The sequence below is a fragment of the Dermacentor albipictus genome, chromosome 5 (assembly GCF_038994185.2).
Source record: "Dermacentor albipictus isolate Rhodes 1998 colony chromosome 5, USDA_Dalb.pri_finalv2, whole genome shotgun sequence".
Taxonomy (NCBI): Eukaryota; Metazoa; Arthropoda; class Arachnida; order Ixodida; family Ixodidae; genus Dermacentor; species Dermacentor albipictus.
The window spans coordinates 161,372,508-161,388,928 of record NC_091825.1 but is presented as its reverse complement, the minus strand read 5'-3'; the positions used below and the strand labels follow the sequence as shown (position 1 = coordinate 161,388,928).

At 46.4% G+C, this 16,421-nt stretch overlaps 1 protein-coding gene across 2 annotated transcripts in view; it reads right to left on the bottom strand.

Moving 5' to 3' along the window:
• LOC135916359 (plasminogen activator inhibitor 1-like) overlaps positions 1-7,153 on the bottom strand; it is a 44,925-nt gene extending 37,772 nt beyond the window's left edge. Inside the window, exons 1-2 of one of the 2 annotated variants that reach the window (XM_065449724.2) lie at positions 7,035-7,140; positions 6,636-6,778 (exon numbers count right to left, since the gene is read on the bottom strand). The gene's annotated coding sequence lies outside the window, so the exon portion shown is untranslated. Of the gene's footprint in view, positions 1-6,635; positions 6,779-7,034 lie in introns of both variants that reach the window. The other variant, XM_065449723.2, reaches the window with a different exon arrangement.
• Between the last annotated feature and the right edge of the window lie 9,268 nt (positions 7,154-16,421).

The following is a 16,421-nucleotide window of genomic DNA, read 5'->3' as shown; positions in this document are numbered from 1 at the left end:
GTACCGCACCGCTGTTCGCTCACCGACGCTAAGTCAAGTTCCCTCGACAGCGGGCGCGCTTTGGATCGCGTGGGGGCCATGTACGCCACGTCGGCAAAGAATGATTTGCCCTGATCCTTCAGCAGCTGCTCCGAGCTATTTGAGAAGAGGTAGGGAAAGTGCTCCGGGAGGGCGGCAGACACAGCGGCTTCTGTGTTAAGTTTCCCAAACTCTCCTTCAATGGTAACCGTTGCGATCGGTAAACAGACACTCTCCTCCTCGGCCACTTGCCGTATCCAAGCGCACTCTCCCGTAAAATCACTCGAGGAGACGAAAGACGGGTGGACAACGTCCATAGTTGCTGCAGAGTCTCGAAGTGCTCGGCACTTCTTGCCGTTTACCTTAATTTCCCGCATATATGGCTCCAATAGTCGTATGTTTTTGTTAGTTTCCCGTATTGTCGCAAAAGCAATTTTCTCTGGGCAGCTCGCTGCGATGTGCCCTTGCTTTTTGCAATTGTAGCAAGTTAACGGCTTCCGTTTTTCAAAAGAACGCGTCGTATCGTTTCGCTGCTTGGGACCATCGTTAGCATTCTGAGATGCATTCTGTCCTTCCCTTACAGTTTCTTTGGTAAGAGACTCATCTTTCCGAAACTCGCGACGCGTGATTTGCTTCCGTTCGTCGGACTTCCCGGAAAACCCATCTCTTCTATCAGCTTTTTCTACGCGCACTGCCTTGCTGTGCAAGCTGCGGCGGGTGTAATACTCTTCCGCTAACTCTGCTGCCTTGTTTAGCTTAACCTCCTTTAGCCTATCTTGCAGCCAGAGCCGGACATCCTCATCAATGCAACGGTAGAACTGCTCCAACGCGATGCATTCGACAATTTTGTCGCGGTCGTCGTAAACCTCTTCGCCCTTCAGCCATTCCACCAGGTCGGCTTTTAGACGAAACGCGAAGTCAACATTCGACTCCTTGCCCTTTTTTGCATACCGGAACCTCTGCCGGAAAGCTTCGGGCGACAATTTGTACTTCCGCAGTAGCGCTTCCTTCACATCACTGTAGCTCTCAAACGCCTCTTTCGATAAGCAAGTTATTACGTCTGATGCCTCCCCAGGAAGCAACGCTAACAGATTCTGTGCCCAAAGGGATCGCTCAATGCTATTTCGTTCACACACGTGCTCAAATTTCACGAGGTATTTGGCCATATCCTCTCCGACGACAAAGGGTGGAAGTTGATCGCGTATTCTGGGAACATTAGAAGTGAGACTAGGCGCCGGCGAGTTATTTCGGTTCTCCAACTCTTTCATTTTAAGCTCGTGCTCACGAATCTCTCTCCTTTCCTCCTTTTCCTCCTCGCGACGTTGCTGTTCTCTCCTTTCCTGCTCGCAACGTTCCTTCTCCCTTTCCTCCCTTTCCCGACGTTCATTGATATCCGCCCAGGCCTCTGCGGCTTCCTCAGCCGTTACGTCCCCAGTCCTCATGACCTCAAGGATCGCATTCTTTCTTTTGGTTGAGCCCAACTCAATGCCCAACTCCTCACAAATTTCGAGAAGTTCCTTCACCTTGTACTTCTCCATCGTTCACACTGTCCTCCTGCTGTTTACCCTTTTTGAATATACCTGCCGAACGCTACTATAATGCTACTAGTAAGACATATGCAAGTATTTCACACACTGCCCTGTTTACCCCCTCAGCATCCCCTGGTTTCCAAAACACTCTTACTAGGCTTGAAACACTCAAGGTTATCACAATGCAACACCAAATCCTTCCCTAAGCTACTATAACCTGTGTCAGAGAAAGTCTGGTGTTTGAGGTAAACTTCAGGCACTCACCGCGCCGAGGTAGCTGATGCCGGTCAATCCCGTAGCTGCCATCCAGTGTTACGAACTTGTACCGCTGCACCACGATTACGGCTTTGTGGTCCCGTAGCGCTCGTCACCCGTTTCGTGACAGAGCGTTGGTAGCGATGACTCCGAGCCTGGCGTCGATGAGAATAACAAAAGGGACTTTATACATTATATACAGGTTATCATACAGGACATGAACGGGTCGGCACTGGGGCCGAGTGCTCACAACAAACGCGACTGTTCTCGCACGACGACGTCCGGCGAAAACGCGTTACACATCTCACCCCAGTCGGGAGCGACACTCTCTCCCGGTGGGGTCGGCAGATCCTGTTTTCGAGCGGCGTGTCGCTGCTTTTATAATCCCCGAGGCCCATTGTCACTCAAACGGCCCAATACAAAGTCAGCACACGACGGTCGTCCGAGGGGTCCAACCAGCGACCGCGCTGGCCACCCGGTTCAAAGTTCGCGCGCGCGGTGACCTCCAGGCAAGGGAGGTGCGGCGCCGGGCCGTCTGGCACACGCGGACACGTCTAAACACGCTGCTCGCCGAGGCTTCTCCCGCACGACGGCGCAGCATCTTGTCTTGTGAAGGGAGAATTATGGCGCTCGCAGGATAGATTCCGCATCTTGCAGATTCGGAATCCGGGCTTGTGGTAATGGCACAACAAGATGCACCTGTGGCGTCAAATGTTTATAACAACATTAAGCCCACAAAATTCCGGAATTGAAAATCTAAAGCACGACTTTGGAAATATTAATGCACCTTTCGCATCAAAAGTTTTTAGAACTTTATACCCATAAATAGTCAGAATTGAAATCCAAGCGCTCCCGATTCCGCGGCCTCAACGAGACGCTGCGACGAGCCCGCCCACCACGCCTTCGGAACTTTGTGCTCGGATGGAGCTCCTTGCGTTACGATATGCGACTCCCGGTGCATGGGCGTTGCCGCGAAATCCAGCCCGATTTCGCAATGTTCGTGTCACGATCCACCCCGGGTCGTGAACAAGGGAGGGCTTGCGGTACCCTCCGATAGGCGGACGCTCCGCAGCGTGGTGGTGCTGAACGATGACTGACCGGCGAGCAGCCGTGCTCGTCGGTGTTTATTGTGGTGCGGTGACCAATGTTGCCTGCCGAGCTTTAGCAGGTCGCCGAGCTTGGCGGGCGAACCAAGATTATGTCCGAGGGGGCGTCACATACTTGCTACAGTTCGCGATAAAATGTTTTGTTTTTCGAGCGTGAAAAAGGACACTCTAGGCAAAATCGAGCATGATTTGCGCCGCCGGGGGTTGTTTGGCCGGCGGCGCATGTGTCCGTCGGCGTAGCTGTCTTTAATGCAACACTGAGGCAGCATAAGATGTTTTCGGATACCCTATGGCGTTGCTCGAACCCGCTTTCTGAATGGCTGGTTAAAGAACGGAGCGCTGTCAGCACGCGAAGGGAAGCACGTCATAAGTGAACGGCTTTTAAATCTGGAACGGCACGAGAAGCGATTCGCTCACCGATATCGCTGCTCCGGTTCTCATGCTAAGCACGAAGATGGGAGAAGACAAAGGCGTCAAGGAAAGGAAGACTCACAAAGCACCAGACAAGGATAGCCAGATTGAAGCATCAGGTGTCTTTTGCGGCCCTGTGGTGCTCGAGCACCTGGAATTCTAGTTTCTCCATGTTATTCCGACTGCCCAAACATGCGAGCACACGTTTTCAGCTCTCTTTTTTGAGTGGATACTAGTATTGCGAAAGCAAAAGAAAGGGTTGTACCGACAGTACACCTTCTCTTTAAGCATGTGGCACGAGAGCAGTGTCGCTAGGTTCATTCCTCGTGACGGTAATTGGCGACACACTCGACCAGCACCGCTACGAGTGGGTCCATTGTTAAACGGAATACCCACCAGAAGAGAATGAGTGAACTTCCCCGTGTGAAAGTGTGGAAGCCCGGTGGGAGAAGACATGCGGAGAGCGCTTTTGCTTTGCAGCCTAGGATTGCAGAATGAAATGAAGTGGTTCCTTGGTGGCCTTGGCGTTGCACTGCTAAGCCCGAGGGCGCGGGATCGAATCCCGGCCGCGGCGGCCGCATTTCGACGAAGGTGAAATGCAAGAACGCCCGTATAACGCTTACCGTGTATTACATGGGTGCAGGTTAAATAACCCCACGTGATCTAAATTAAACCGGAGTCCCCCACTATGGCGTGCCTCATAATAATATCGTGGTTTTATTTATTTTATTTATTTATTTCATACATACTGCGGACAAGAAGTCTACGCAGGATGGATAAAGTACAATATTAGGTCACCAGAAGTAAAACAATGCTAATACAACAAAATGCTGCAACAATACAGTAAACAATGCTGATACAATTTTTATAAAGTCAAGTCATTCTAGTCATTAATGGTGCGTGGAAAGAACGAGTTCTTAAACATGTTGGTTCGGGCAAAATAGGGGGTTAGAGAATTTTGGTGATATTGGCGAGAGGTCTCGTTATTAGTATTGCCGGGTCGAGTGCCAGTGTGTTATTAAGTAACTAAGAAAGAAAGTCGAGCCGCAATATTTTTCGACGCGATTCAAATGTAGGAATACTATTAGACATCATTAGTTCAGTTGGAGAGTCGAATGTCGAAAAGATGTTGTAAACAAACCGGATCGCCTGTCTTTGGATTCGCTCTGGCTTCCTTACGTTACATTTTGTGTAGGTATCCCGGATAATACACGCGTACTCAAACTTCGACTCTACTCGCTGCTATCGTGTTTGAGTGTTGCTTGTTGGGTAAAAGTTCGCTCAGTAACGAGTTAAATTTGTAACTCACAGTTTCGACACTGTGTCATTCTTCACTGTCACTACCACGTGAAAATATAATCGTAATACAAAATAGTGTCAGCCAGCTCTTTCTAAACAATGAGCGCCGCAAAAGGGGGAAGTGCCTCATCTACCGCAGCTGCTAAACGAGCAGAGGCGCAGCGCCGAGGAGACACTGCCGTTCAGAATCAAATTTTTTGCCATAAAGAACCCCAGGTGGTCGAAATTTCTGGAGTCCCCCACTACGGCGTGCCTCATAATCAGAAAGGGGTTTGGCACGTAAGACTCCACAATTTAATTTTTTTTTCAATTTCTTTGCCACAATATATCGGCAAATAAAAGCACCTAAACAGCTCGAAATTCGCATTAGGAAGTATACTGTATGGTAGGGAGTACAGTATGGTAATCGTCGGTGAATCTTTTCTTGTTTTCCATCACGTATGTAGCTCCTACCCACTATGGAGGATTGGCCAAGAAATGGATGGATTATTCTAATTTATAATGTACAAATTTCGGAATATCTATGGACTTAGCGCTGTATAACGTAGAATTAGGTTAAAATTATATCGGTACAATGAGATCGAATGAATAATCCTTACTTTAAAGGTACACAAAAAGGTGAAAGATAGAATTTTGCTGGGCATTCGATTGGATTCTGTACAAAATTTTTGAACAGCGGAGCGAGCGTCCCTGTGGCTGAATACCAAATTACAGGTCCGAAACTAAAGACTAACAGGTTCTGTGAAGTCCAGGCCAAGTCTTCGAAAAGGTGTTATCAATATCCTTTTTCTTGCCGCAGTAAAGCGGCGACAAGATAGAAGGTAGTGACGGATTGTTTCTTCCTCATTACAAAGCGAGAAGAGAGGGTTGGGAAGCAGACCCGATCTGTGTAGGTAGAAATTCAAGGAGGAAATGCGGTAACGTAAATTTGCAAGAGAGTCTTCAAGCATCTTTGTGTTACAGGACTCGCTACGCCAGGAATATGTCAGGTGCTTATAACCTGGAAAGGCAGTCAGAACTAGGTGCGATAAGGCTTTTATATTCGATCGCATTCGAAATCTAGCCGCTGTGACGTGCGCTGTCACGGCTAGAAGAGGAAGGACTGGGCCGAATGTCTTTGCCAAAGAATCGGCAGTAATGAACAAACCTTTATGACCGGGTAACGTAATCAAATAAATACATTGCAGATGGGCAGGAACGATCAAGTGAAAGAGTCTTAGCATGGGCGAATCACTAGTAGCGGTAAGGGAAGGAGACAGTAAGTCGGTTAGAATAGCAGCTACTGTAGTCGTTTAGTCTAATTTACGTAAAATTTAAATTACTTCTATAAACTCAGCCATAAAAATAGGCACAAAATCAGGCTTAAATGTAATAACAAGTCGACTACAGGACAAAATATTCCAATGCCAGTTCTTTTCTCGCACTGATAATGTTTGTTGCTAGAGTGCCTAGACAGTCTAGGAATATGCCGTTTAAGCTGCCGTAAGGCAGTAGTTTCGCGTGGTTTGGGAAAATGTGATCGAACCTAATTTTCGAGAAATTGGAATGCGTATTACTGGGAGTACTGGGAAAACGCCAACAGTTCCGACACTGAAGTGGACGGGAAACGAGAGGTTCCACTCTGAAAATAAGTAGTCACACTTTTAGTTCATATGGACAGGACATACCAGTAAATGTAGCAATAACCGATTCAGCGGCAACTTGTTCCCCGTTTAGAAGTCAGTTACATCGGTATACAGCTAGGACTCCAGCATCAGACAGCTTCTCCTGAGTCTCAGTTGGGCTTAATCCAGAGTGTACAGTTCGGACAATGCCTTTAGTGCATACTTAATCGACACTCTACAGTTCGGACAATGCCTTTAGTGCATGATTAATCGAGAGTCTACAGTTCTGACAATGCCTTTAGTGCATGCTAGACGCGGCGGAATGAACGCATTCACCGGAACAGATGCAAAAGTCTTGTTCTTTAGGAGGTCTACAACAGAGGTCGGATCTGGTGACCTACGAACTATCCCACCTCTCCCAAATTGTCGGGCATCACTTATGATCTGGAAGTGGCATGTCGTGGCCTGGAGCTCGGCCTGGACAGCCTGTGGGTTGTTCAGTCGGGTGAATCCCCCGCTCGAAGGCACCAGCGCGAAAGGGATGGTGCTAACGCAGCTGCGAAAGAAACATACCAAAGGCAAATCATGGGGAGAAAGGGCGGCTGACCAAGGGCTGTGCCCTTGCCCAGCAGAGTTTATAGGCATCAGCGCTGCTTCAATCACTAGCTAAGTCCTACAGAAACAGAGTGTGTAAGGTGAATGAGGTCGCATCCATCCAAAACTCGGCCAAACCACCGCGCACTTATCGGATCTCGGGTAGGAACCAGTCGATCAAGGAACCTAATGAAGGCCGTGGAGGCGTCGTCACTTACAGTTTGGGGACCGCCGCCGGGAACCGCCTTCCTCGCCCTCTTTTTCTTCTAACGGCCGCATATCTTGTTCGAATACTTACATTGCACGCGACGATCTTAGCGGGTTGTCGTGACATGATGATGATGCCCCCTTTTAATGGCACAAGCTCATTGTGCGGGATAGGCCACGAATTGGGTGGTAATATGATTTTAAAATATACACAATGGAAAATAAATTATTAATCGAAGATGAGAAAGGAACCGATAATAAATAAAATAAAATAGTGTATCATGCGGTAGGTATTCTCGCATAAACAGGAATAATAACACTATCTTAATATAAAAATACCTAACGTATATGGTATAGATGTAAACAAAGAATAAGTTATGTTTTGAATAATGATATTACTGTGAATTTGTGTTTTTGCTATTTCAATTTTCTATATTGATAATTTATTAAGGAGAAATAGCTCAATAAACGAGAATGGGAAATATTAATAAGGTAATCTTATTGTGTCACAGAGGTAATTACGAATGGTTCGACAAATGTTCCTGTGGCTGTATCCTAATACCGTTGCTCCAAATGATAGTAGAACAGTACTGCTTAAAGGCAAACCTAGATTACGTAACGGAATTTCCAGACATCGTTTTCATTGAGTGGAAAACCGCCGGCACGATGGTAAACAGTGATTGATAGAGTCCGGTTCATTGCAGAGGTAGCATAAAAGGGAAACCGCCGGACCACGTCTGTGCAAATAAATATTAAGTGGCGGAATACAGCAAGGTATCCTGGTAAATAATACTTGGAATTGTGGGTTAGGACACCATTGTTGGTTCAAAGAATAATTCAAATGCATAAAGTCTGCCGATTTTTCTAATGAGAGGCCTTTTCTGTCTTCGGTCGAAGAAAACTGCTAGATATATCTAGCCGTAGTAATATGCGCAGTTGCGGGCAGCACGGATATTACCAGACCATTTAACGAAGCTCGTGCCAGAGAATCGCCTATATCCTTAAGATGAATATCTCGGTGGCCTGGTACTCATACTAGATGAACTAAACTTAAGTGGGGTGCAGCAAATCGGTAAAATGTGTTCAAAATTGCCGAATTTGTAGACGCGTTAAGCGCGCTGCACACAGAAAGATAATTTGTGACGATAACAACTATTGTAGCATAAAGAGGTAACTTGCACAAAGCAAAAACGATTGCCAGGAGTTCAGCCTGAAAAACCAATGTGTAATCTGGTAGGCGAAGCGAAAAAGATCAATGAAGGGATGGTGAGTAGACTCCCACGTTTTCTTCCTGCCTTTTCACACGAGGAAGCCTCAGTCCCTATTACATATATTGGGAAACGGGCCAAATAGTCTTGCAGAAAGGCATTCAAGTATGGTGGGGGCAGAAATTTAGCGTTATTGGGAAGAAAGTCTGCAAATTCAATTGAATGACAACGTGGACCTATATGCGGAATGATTTCCCTAATGTGAACATTTAGAGGTGATAATTGTGCCTGCACAAAGACAACCTGTAGGGTATGCAACTGTGACCATGTGTTCTCTAAAAATGAGTTTGGTTCAGAAATAAATGCATGTTGTGTACGACGTAGAGAAGATTCACAAGTTCTTAAGTAGGTTTGAACTATAAGCATGCAGAATCTCGCGTGAAGAGAAGGTAGGCACGCTTCCTGGTATAACACATCATTAGCAACGACTTTTAGGGAGACCGAAACATAGTCGAAGAGCTTCTCTCTCTAAAATAACGAGTGGTCTTATTTTATATTTTGCGCTTCCGGGAAACGAAACAAATTCTAGAATCGGTCGCTCATACGGTAAATCATGATTAGTACGTCAGTTCGGATATCAGAACGACGGTTACTGATTCTCGTAGTACGACTACGGCTCGTGTCCCTTTAGTTGCAGTATTTTCATTGTGAGAACACCAGTTAAGTTTTCCGTCATATGCGATACCCAGGTACTTAAGCGGCTATGCCTGGGGAATATGGTTCTCTGATTATATACTGATAACTGTATCGGCCCAGAAAGCGGAAAGACAAGGACTGCACTTTTGTTTAGGTTTGGTGACCGATGAAGTTTGTGAAGCCACGTCTTTAGCGTACAAAAGTACGCTTGCAAAAGCAGGCAGAGGGATTTGACGTCTCCTGGTGCCGCAAAAAATGCAACGTCGTCTGCATAGACACACACGCACATCCTTGCGCAATGGGACTGAACTCATCAACAGTTTAATTAGCACAGGAGACAGAATAGCCCCTGGGGCACCCCTCTTGCGCTTGAACTCTGTTGAAGAAAAAGCGTTTTGAAAACAAATTGATTGATTGATTGATTGATTGATTGATTGATTGATTGATTGATTGATTGATTGATTGATTGATTGATTGATTGATTGATTGATTGATTGATTGATTGATTGATTGATCTTGATAACAACTAAAATATGCCACAAAGTAAGAATATCCTATAAATGTGTGTCTGCGGAGTACTAGATACTAGTAATAGATGCAACTACTACTGGTTGTTCTCCATTTTCTATAGTTTATGTACACTTTCCCGCTGCTGTTCAGGACATTCGCTACCTTGATACCATTGCCAAATCTTGTAGGGAAGAAGTTGTGATAGCCGGAGGCATTAATTCGCATCATGTGTCTTGGGGTTTCAAAATGACTGACGCGGAAAGCAACCGTCGGACTGAACAATTAATCAAAATTTCTGGTGCTTAAACACGAAAATAGTTACGTTTATTCAAGGCCTTTTTAAATCAACGCTGGATTTAGCATTTTCCAGATCGGGGATTTCCATCACTTCGTGGTCTACTGTCGACTCTGCCTCAAACAGCGACCGTCTTCATATTACGTTTGATATTGTATGCCCTCTTATTAAAGCAAAAGCCTGAGACGGCTCATAGGATGCAAATTTGACTGTCCGCCTATACGCCGTCCGGTGTTGTGGCACCACAATAGGGGGTCCAACCCGCTGCCTTTGGTGTCAATTACGGCAAAGTAAATTAAGGGACATTTAATTAAAACATAGTTAATTAAGGCGCTCGAATCCACGACCTTTGGTGGGAGTAGAACCGTCAAACCCGCTTGGAAATGTGGGTCAACCGGCCATATCTTCAAGTTGGATTCCAATTGAAAACGCAAAAGTCGAGAGTCGAATCCACTAGTTTTCATGTTAATTAGAGTGAAGATAACTAATGTACAGTTAATTAAGGCATAGGTAATTAAAACACTTGAACAACGACCTTCGGTGAGAGTAAAGTATAGTAGGAAGTAAGAACGCATTAGAATAAAAATGTGAAGTAATATAATGAATGTCTCGTGAGAGGGCTGGCTTTCGCCTTCATCCTGTTTAGCCCATGCTAAAATGATTGTCATTATTTTTCTTTAGTCTCCGGCGCGCACTTTAGTCAATTACCAGAAATTTCAGAGTGTCTTGGAAACGGCGAACTCTCAGATAACGGTGCTAAATGACCTCAAAGCCATGAGTCCTCGCTTTGTATTAAAAATTGCCTTAGTTTAATGTTAACATGGACAAAAGTACTCCCTCTTCTTGGGGGAATTCGGAGTATAAACGACGAAAGCTACTTGGAAAAGCCTGCTTTACAATCAGAGTCCGAGTAACTGGAGTGATTATAAGTTCGGAGCTGCTGCATTTAAGGACACAGTATAGAATGCCAAAGTTGAGCATGATGACGAAGAACATCATGACTTTCTCTCTAAGCCGAACAACAAAACTATGTTCAGATGCTTTCAGCATAGAAAGTTCATACCGACCCCAGCGAACAGTACGTCTATAATTCCTTTACAACACGAGATATCTGCTAATTCAGGATAGGATAGGAATAACTTTAATAAAGTGCCGGCAAACGACGATTTAACGAGTCGTGACGCTGGCCAAGCGTCTACCTGGGGTTATACTCTACTCAGAACTAGCCCCGTTGGGCCCGTTTGTAGTGGGTCACGAGGCTTGTGCTTTTCGAGCGCACCCCGGGCCTGCTGGACGGCCCATACTGTAGAATTCACCAGAAAGGACTTTGCACAACGCTTAACATCACTTTTTCTGAATGAGCCCTTAAGGCCTCCCATCGCGGATGACTTTGTGGAAGTCAGTGTCTGAGCTTTCCCATATCATTAGATCTTTGCCAGCCCTGGTCTTGATGGCATTTCTGATACCATGTTGCTGGGCGAGTTGGTTGAGATCTCGGGCATTCACTAAGCCGCGCTGTTTGTATGCAATTCCTCAGCCAAAAAGTTCTTAAGCTGAGATAAAGTTGCAACCGAAGTGGCAACGCATTTCACCCACGGCGTCGTATGAGAGCGAGGAGGAAGCAAAGCTCGGATTAAACGACATGAAAGAAGTGTGGTCAACTGATAGCGGGATCGCAAATCATGCATATGTGGTTGAGGCTATATTCTTACAGGAAATCACTGCACACCGTTATTTTACAGCTTCTTTATCCGGGCCTCTGCTACAGCACCGACAAGCGCAACTGCGGTAGCCAGTTCACTGCCCCGCCAAGGTCGATTCAAATAGGGGCGCTATTCTGGACATTCCTCCATTTTCTTCGATGCGTCACGTAGGCGCGACGCAAACAAAATGGCGCTGGTGGCCCCGTTTTGCTTACGTAACGTGACGCCAACTTGACGTTTCGCCTAAGAAACAGAAATGAAGGCACTGAATGTGGCGTTATCGGTAAAGCAAAACAGTTTTCCTCCGCAGTAAAAATAAAGCAGCTATCTCAAAGCGTATGATTATTCCGTCGAAAACACTTCTCGCTTCAGTCGTCTGCTGCGTACAAGCCGTCGTCTGCTTCTAGCTATTCAAGCGGACGACGGATGCGCGTCCCCGGAAAATGGAATGAGTAATCGCATGTTGGCGCCAACGCGCTTGTTTTCTTACTTGAGACAACATACGCGACCTACCAGTGGTGATGCGCCCACGTTCTAGGCCACGTTATTGCTATCTCGTGAAACGCAAGTGACTCAGCCCGACTCGGCTGGCTGAGAAACGGCCGAATATCACCGATAGCGTTGCGCGCGCCAGAGATATCCACTAGCGCGACGCAAGCGCCGCCGCTGCCATCTCTTGTTCATTTCGCTGGTTACTCGCACCGCGGAAGGAAACTTCAAGGCGCCGCCTTGCGTACATTTCTTTTTATAAATTAAAAAGAGGCCGTTGTCATAACTTTTGACTGTGCAAAAAGGCATTAATCTTGATTACAATACAAATGCAGCAGTGAAAAGTGGACAACATTGCCGAAAGTTTGCTATATTCAACCAATATTATTTCGTATAAACGCGTTCTGTTAAAAAATGATGGCCCCAATGATGGCCCCAAACACAAATGCCAACACCACCCGAGAGCGACGCAAATACAATGAGCACGGGTTATGAACAAAAGATTTTCGTGGCGCCAAACGACGGGGAAAATGTGGCGATACGTATTCCTCTCGGCTGCCATTGCATATGGCTGCTCATTAGCATAATTCGCGCGGCTTGTCGCAGCAAAAATTATGACGGAAAATCTCAGCAATGGCGGCCCGGCGCAACGTCACGCATCGTCAAAATGACGTTTACGAAACAGCCCTTCCTGTGCGCTCCTCACGAGATATTCCTTCAGCCAATCAGCAAGCTGGCATGGCGCATATCTTGGATCGCCACCACATATTCGCGCCATTGCAGATGAATTGCACTGGTTTCTGCACGCTACCACTCACATTCTGTTTGAAGCGCTAACATCACAATAAATATCTGCCAAGGACCAAAAAAATGTATTAGTCCTTAAAATGTGCAGCTTCACGTCACGTTTCGTCATCTTGATGAAAACGCAAAATGACATTTCGCAAAACTTCCGTTTCCCAGCACAAATTTCAAGGCACGTTAGCTCTCCACAGCCAATCAGAGAGTAAACATGGCGGATAATGGCGGCCATGCAGTCGCCATGTGTGTCGAGAATAGAGCCCGTGGGCCGAATCTTATAACGGTTCGGTTGGGGAACCGTTCTTTTGGCCTCACTTGATTGGCCAAAATTTTTATTACGTAACAGGTCGTCAGAGGCAGCGGGGCAGTATCGCAATTTTCGAATACGTCACACATCTGTCAATCATCTTCAAAGCGAACCGGTCGTAAGAACCGGCGAAGGGGTAGTCCGCTTTGGGTTCCGTTGCTGTGGCTTGGCTTTGGCTTGTGACCCTGGCCGCGCGCGCCAGTCGCGCGACCCCGGAGACACGCGGGCGTCGCGCGCGCGTGCGTTGGTTGCTTCGGAGGCTATTACTTGCCTTCGTCGTCTGCTTGGCGTTCCTCTTTCGGTGTCGACCACGGCTGGAAGGGCGATACGCGTTCGAAGAAGTGACGGATAATGAGTTGCACCGCCCTTGCTGGCTTTCTAAGTAAACCTTTTGCAGGCTACGCTATCAAATGTAGGGGACTCAGGTGCAAGCGTACGAGTGGCCATTCCACGCAGAGGAAGGAATATTGCGCGCTGCGGTTCATCGCCACTGGCCTGCAGCTCCCAGAGGTCGGTCGGACGTGAAGCATTCATCGGAATGACCTAGATATCTGCTGCCGACACCGTCCACAAAGTTGCTCTCGCAATTACTGTGTTGGCCGGTTGAAGGGCTGGGTCAGCTTTCCCGTGACCTCAGCTTCAAAGCCAATGCCAAGGAGATATTTGCATGGTGAGATCGAATTCTCAGTGCTATCGCCAGCGTGAATAACTTGCAGATCGCCGTTCAGCAGTCAGAAGGGTTCAACCTAGGCTGGTTCAGCACTTCCATCGTTCGGCTGATAAAACTATACAGTCAGGACGGGAAGATATTGTGGAGATCTCTTATTTGGCTGCCTTTTTTTTTTTCTCTGGTTCGGGAGTGCCGCACTTTGTTACTCAATTTTACGGCACAGCGCGCACAGTCAGCACCACACTATTTGATTTGACTTCGCGCAAGCAATGCAGGGCCCGTGTATCGTAATGTTCCATTTCAAGTTCCATTGCTTTTATCACGCGACGCGCCGTGGGGCTTATCGCAGGGACAGCGGCAGCGCGGCTGCGAGCGAGTCATGTCCGAGCCGATGACGAAGGGCGAAAAAAGATGGAAAATTGATATAGTCGGCTAGTAAAGGTGTCCCTAAGAAAAAGTTCATGGTTTTGACGCGCTCGCTACTTGAGAAGTGCCGGCAGTGCGTTCCTGTTGCGTGCATCCTGCGAGCTCCTGGTAGCAGACGACATAGCGCTGCGCTCTGCCAACTCAATTACGATTCCGATACCGTCTGTTGACTGAGAATGAAAAAGAATGACATTAATACATTACTTCAAGCATTGCGTAAACACCTGACATCGAACGTTTATACTTTGCAACTTACCGTATAGTATTTAATTTATATTTTACATTTATTTAGCAAGCGGAAACATTCTGCAATTCCTCGATTAGCTCGTCATATAATGACGTACGCTTTAGAGGTGGTACCCTCTCATCTATTGGTCGCGTCCTCCCCTTCTTCCACCGCCGGCTTGGGAGTGGCACATATAGTGACGTAAGCGGCGAAGCGAACGGTTCGTATTCCGAACCGTTATAAGATTCGGCCCCATAGCTTTCGGCTCAGCAAGAGCCAATCATTTCATGACCGCCGTTCCACCTACCCGTGCGGGCAGCATATATATTTGTAAACACCATGTCCTCTTGGAGTGACGAGGAGGTTTATTTTTATTTTGCATTCCTCGTTGAGCAGTTCCCGACTTTGTGGGACTCGAGCCGGAGTGATAACAATGATAACACTCTGGCCGAGAGTGTAGCTTACAGAGTACTAGAAGACTGTAGTGTAGCTGGTTGGTCTGCTCTGCCATCTGCTATAGCGGTCTGCCGTGTGGATGTGCTCTGCGCCGGACCGGACCGCGGCGGGCGGTGACGTCGCATCACGTGACCGAGCGGCCCGCGGACTTGGTCCGTCCTAGGCCGATCCACACGACGGTTTCGCACCACACCTGCAAGTTTCGCTGCCTATCACACTTTGACATCGTATCGGTGTTCATCGCTTCTTCTTGGCTTCTCCTCAGCTGATAAAACATGATGATGCCTCACACCAAGTCAATTAAGAGTTTGTTTTTGCAGGTTCAGGCGGTCGCATTCTGACAGAGGCGAAATGCACAAAGGCGCACACACATAAATTTTGGAGACCGGCAATGAATCACAGGTTGGTGATGTCAGGGCCCCTAGCTACGCTGTCTGTCACAGCCCAAGTGACACCTCAAGAAGTCGAGGCTAATCTGCAACATCACCACAATGCTCAGCGCCAACATTGACATAAATTTAATAGCCACGAAAGAACACACGCTCAAGTGCGCGTCAGAATACTGCGCAGCACCGTACACGAAGCCCATAACGGTTCAACATTCTAGCTGGTTCCGGTCCACAAAAAGACGAATGTTATGAAAATCCTTTCTTTGCAAAAGATGATTCGGCACATTGACAGCATGGGTTTTCCGGAGACAACGCGGCCAGCTTTCTTAATACATAAAATTATTAAAATGTAATATTTTTACACTTTTCGCCTCTAAGTTCATTTTATTTCTCAAATACTGCCTTCAAAAATTTCCTAGTGTCTACTGCATTTTTGACACCAAAATTCCTTTCTGCCAATACAAGAAATGTGATACAAGAAATAGTGATACATGTTATGATCCGTGGTTTCGTAATAAATATAGCCTACAGTCATTACAACATAATGTACCATACATTTTGAATAAATATCAAGGTCATGTGTACTTCCTCATCCAAGCAACTTCGAATGCATTTTGTAAACATGTGGTCACTGATTGTTTATCATTTTTCAGAGCCAACTGTGTTACCGTTTTTGTAACCCTCACACATACATTTCTATCTTCTGGTGTATCGAATGTGTTTTCTCTTAGCCTCTATTATCTAGTCTCTATATCACAGCGAGTTGTGTTAGCTTTTTGTAACCCTTACACACATATATTCCTTTATTCTGATCTATAAAATATGTTTTCTGTTACTCTCTCTATTATTTTCGGTCTTGTTGTGCATTTATGTAAGGAATTAATTTATTCTGAGTGTGTAACAATATTACTATATTTTATGCAACCACCATGCATGCCTTGTAGGGGACCATCGGCCCAGTCAAGCTGTTTTTCCAACAGCTTTTAGGCTATGCATAGCCTAAAATAGCCTTCTCGTGGATACCATGGTATCCACGAGAACTCTTGTATTTCTGGAAATTAATCTATTATTATTATTGTCATAAAAATATGTTCAAGTAATTGATCTTGCGACACTTAAACACATTGCTCAGTGCAGTCACTGCACATATAGTACAATGCCAAGGTGGGGGTGGTGGAAGACAATTGGCGTCGACGCCCTTCTGTGAACATGCAAATGCGGA